Below are 5190 nucleotides of genomic sequence, written 5' to 3'. Positions count from 1 at the left end.
GAAGAAAAGTTGCCCAGTGATGTAAAAACCTTTATAAGCTCCTCGGTGATTTAAAAGTTCTTCAAAGTAGAAACCACCTCAAGCAATGCAAATTCATATGGTCCATGGGAAATCACTGAATAAGAATACTTACATGTTATGTAATCTTTAAAGTGACAGTAAGTGTTATTTACACACATGCATACAATTTTCCAAGGACACTGTACAATTATATTGCCAATAGAATGCCTTGCAGGCATCAGAAAAGTGGTGAGTTTGTATGCATTGCCTCTGACTATTTCTGAAAGCATATTTCTCAATAAGAAACTTAAAATAAAATTCTCCTCTCCTCTCCTCTCCTCCTTTCCCTTCCCTTCCTTTCCCTTCAACATTTACCTAGAGATAACTGCTGTAGTTTTGCATACTGTACATGCCTAACAGACACTTATCACTCACCTCAAAATAGCCCTGATTGCACAAAGAATATATTCATTTATATGAAACATTGGTTATGCAGTTTAGTGAGATGAGGAGCAGTGATGGCCACCACTTTAAAGCAGTTTGGTACATGAAGTTTCCATGCATCAGTTAAAACACCCATTTAAAGAGTTTCAATGCAATGCAATTCTCCATGAATGAAGGCAAATATACATGTCCCAGGATAATGTTGCAGGATCCAAACTAGGTCAGTCTGAGCTTTTGGACTCATGCTGGAATCCTCCTCGGGGAACATCTCTCTCACTAGAATGTGTGCTTTGGGTTATTTTTTGTGGTTCCTGGTTATAAGTGGCTTTTTAAAAAAGTTGTTGATTGAAGTATTGATGGCTGGTTATTAAGTCATGGGCAGTTGTTTCCTTGTGCTGCCAAGACCTTGGCCTGATAAGCTGCTGGTAAATCAGCACTCCCTCCCAAGCTTCAATCATTTGCCTGACTACTTTTTTTTACCTGTTCGGCCAACAATCTTAGCAGCTGTGAAATTGAATGCATGTCCTTGCTCATTACAATGTGAGATGACCAATGAGTTTGGGTCTCCTTGCCTGTCCACTCACTTGTGTTCTTGTAATCTGGTGGTTAGCTTTCTCCCCATCTGTCCCACATAGTGCCATGGTGCCATGGTGGTGCAGTGGTTAGAGTGCAGCACTGCAGGCTATGTCTGCTGACCGCTGGCTGACTGCAATTTGACAGTTCAAATCTCACCAGGCTCAAGGTTGACTCAGCTTTCCATCTTTCCAGAGTGGGTAAAATGAGGACCCAGATTGTTGGGGGCAATAGGCTGAGTCTGTAAACTGCTTAGAGAGGGCGGTAAAGCACTGTAAAGTGGTATATACTGTATGTCTAACTGCTACTGCTATAGTCACAGAAGCAATCCATGAAGGGGATCTGGTAGATTACATTAAAAATATCTTCTGCCTCCAAGTGATCTTTGCAATGCATGCTTTGCCAATGCATGCCAAATGTGAAAGAGAAATAAAAATACACCACTAAATTCCTTAAAATACAATGGTCTTCTATATTACCACTACAGTGACAAAGAAACCTGAAAAACATTACTCTTTCCTCCCTGTAGTTTTTTTTTTTTCTGCTTAGAGCTAAATGTAGGCCAGACTCTCTTTTTAAAACTTCGTGTGTAGCCCTCTGATCTTCCTTGTTAGTCCATCAAACCAACCTGCCATATACTCCAGGGATTACAGATCAGCTCCATCAGATCAGAAAGAATAATAACACCTGCAACTCTTCTGAGAGCTTTAGATAATCATAACATAAGGTTTCACTCTATACAGAATATATTTATTCAGATGGTTTTGTATTCTTGCTGTTTTTAATGCACTAAAGCAGTGCAAAGCATCTGAAGATTCTAGGTTCATTAAGAACAGCTGGCAATATTAGACTATGGCAAATGGGCAGTTTACTGCTCTCTAGACAGCTCGCCTTGTTAGCTCTGGTTGGCATTTCATTATCGCCCCACTGTTACACAGCAGAATTTCTTGTAGAGTTGGCACTAAGGGATTTTAAATATATAAACACATAAGTGTTCTGCAGCATAGCAGCATCGAAAGGGGGAAAAATACATGTGTCAGGAAGTGTGGTGAGACACATTGCCTAAAGAGGAGCAACTTGCAGTTATCCTTCCGTTTTAACTTCCTTCAAGAACATTCACACCCCTGCAAGGAAACCTGCTACAATTTCTGTTCCATGTATTTGCTTTTAGTTAATGGGGACAAAAAGAATCAGCGAGATGGATATTTATTTGGGTATAATCCCAAAGCATAATGTCTGAGAGACCAAAGGGTAAAGACTGGACTAGACTGACCTTAGAACTTCAAGGGGGTGGCAACAGCAAGAATGCTCTATGCACCAAAATGGAACTATATTTTAATTCCCACAATGGATGATTGACTGAAAAAGCAGGTGGAGTTAGCCTCAATGGCTAAATTGACTGCTTTAATTAAAAAGAAAAAGAAAAAAGAAAAGAAAGAATACAGCTAACTTGGAAACCACTTCTGGACTTTGTGCTTGAGTTGGAAAAAAAAATGAAAAAATGAGTTTTGCTGGTTAGATAGGCTTGTTTTTTTATAGAAATGGCTAGTGTATATTATTACATAAAAGTAAAAGATTGCAGCTGTACATTATTATCTTATTCTACTGTGCTAAAAAGAGTCGGAAGTTGATCTTTTCCCTTCCCTTTCCCCGCTTCCCCTAGACTTTTTCCTCTTCCCCTTTTCCTCCTTTACTTAATATTTTGCATTATTTTAATTTTTCTTTGTATTTTATGTTTTGGAACACTAATAAAAAATTAACAACTGGATAAGAAGGGGGAAAAAGAACTCCAAGGGATAGTTGAGTCAACTTTGCTATGGTTGCTATTTCCGTGGTAATTAAATCACATCATTATTTCATGTAGTGAATTTATGTGGTAAATCAAAGTGATTCTCAAACTCCTGTGATCCCCTTTTGGGGTGAAAAAAAACTGAGCAAAGTTTGGAAGAATCAAATGACATAAACCTTCACTCAGTTCCAGTTCAGCTTGGAAGAAACTTCTTGGTTATGGTCATTTTTCAGCAGGGTTTATCTGGTGACCTGATAAGATTTTTTTTTATCCCTCACGATGGCTCAGGAACAAGTGAAGTGTTATATGTTTAATTCCAGTCATCTTTATGGAAGACTGGAATTAAACATATAACACTTCACTTGTGAGTCAGTTTATGCAGCAGATAAAGCTGTATTTGATTGGTGTTTGATTTTAGAAGAAGAATCCAGTCACTAAGTTATTTTAGATGGCACCAGAATTCTTTTCTGAGAACGGACAAGTATTTGCAGTCTAATCGTAATGCATACAAACATAAAATCTAAAACACAATAGATCTGAAATGCTAAGTTTCCATGAATGACCCCGAGTTCTAATATTAATAGAGAAGTTTGTGCATGTGTGTACACGTGTACATGTGTGTGTAAAGATTTCTCCAAGTTGTGTTTGATTTTTGGTTACTTCATGGTTTGCCATGGACTTCTTTGAGAATATTTCACTCAGTTTTCTTGCCAACAGTATGTAACTGTTTTGCCATTGACTTCCTTGGGTATTTTTATTTATTTATTTAATTTGCCAGGTTAGGCTACTAACTCTCATTGTATGTCCTGTATCTCTATAATTTTTATACCTGTCTTTGTACGAGAACAGGATTTTAGGAAAAATAAGAAAAACAATCATCAGGCACAGGTTTATGAGCAGGCTGTTGTGGAACAAGTCACTTACTTTGGAACCTATCTGCAGTGTTACTTCGTGGTTTCTTTGATGCTTTTCATTTTTTAAAAATATCCAGTTCTGGAGAATATATGTGACACTTGGACATCAAAATTAATGACTGTTGCACTAAATAAGAAAAGTGTAGCTCTTTGTTAAGATTAGTATGGAATATTTCTATTAAAAGAAACTCACATCTCTAAAGGAAATGTCAGGTTTGGTATACTAACCGGGGCCATAAATAAATGTTCCCTCCAACGGCATATGACTGTATTATTTTCTTTTTTCTTTTAACTGGAGTGGTTGCAATCACTAGGAGAGGAAGAAAGAAAAAAATGAGGACCACAACCATAGCACTTTGAAGTGGTTAGACATTGTTTAGGAAGGAAAAAATGAATAGGTTAAGATGTAAAGGCATTTCCACAGTGGATGAGGATAATTATTGAGTACAACATTTCAGGGTTTATTTAAAGCCATATTTACAGTATTTCTGTAGCCTTTAGCATCATATGCTGCCCCATAGTAGTCCCAGGATTCAGAGCAACAATATATAAGAAGACAGTTGAAGGAACATTTTCACAATACCTCCTCCTGTCCCCCCCACCTTTTCCCCCCTTGGAAGATTAATGTAGGTGTTACGTTCAATAAATTTCTAGTTTGCTTATCAGGGTAAAATGTCAAGTCATTAAACTATGACTGTTGCTCTTACTGATAATAATACTAAGTTAATAAAGAATCATACAGATTTACATATATTATTAAAAAAAGGAGAGTAGAGTAGTGTAGAGTAGAGTAGAGTAGAGTAGAGTAGAGTAGAGTAGAGTAGAGTAGAGTAGAGTGTAGAACAGAACAAAATAGAATATTTTGGCCAAGTGTGATTAGACACACAAAGAATTTGTCTCCAGTGCAGAAGCTCTCAGTCTACATGTAAAACAACAATAATAATTGTAATAATGATACCAATAAGAGAATGTAGTAGAAAATATGAGAAGGATAATAATAACACAGCCATACTACATGGGTAAATGTCCTTAGACATAAGGCAGTACTGGGAATTAGGTGTTCTGCAGAATGATGGCATGAGGGGAAAAATGTCTTTGTGTCTAGTTGTTTTGGCATGCAATGCCCTATAGCATCATCCTGAGGGGTGGAGTTGAAACTGTTTATGTCCAGGATGTGAGGGGTCTGTAAATATTTTTCAGCCCTTTTTCTGGCTCATGTAGTATACACATCCTCAATGGAAGACAATTGTTGCAATTGGTTTTTTTTTTGTAGTCCTAACTCTCTGTTGGAGTCCAGATGTGTACTGTTTGGTTGCTGTACCAAACCAGACAGTTAAAGAAGAACAAATGACAGACTCTATAATTTCTCCATAGAAAAGGTTTTATTGTCATTTCTATGTTAATAACATATTTCAGAATGCAGGACAAATCACTTCTGCCTCTGAAGTACCTTCTGACAAAAGGAAGTGA

This window comes from Pseudonaja textilis, chromosome 11, assembly GCF_049901715.1.
Source record: "Pseudonaja textilis isolate UNSWEBS1 chromosome 11, rPseTex1.2, whole genome shotgun sequence".
Lineage (NCBI taxonomy): Eukaryota > Metazoa > Chordata > Lepidosauria > Squamata > Elapidae > Pseudonaja > Pseudonaja textilis.
Note: the sequence above shows the minus strand (reverse complement) of the source record.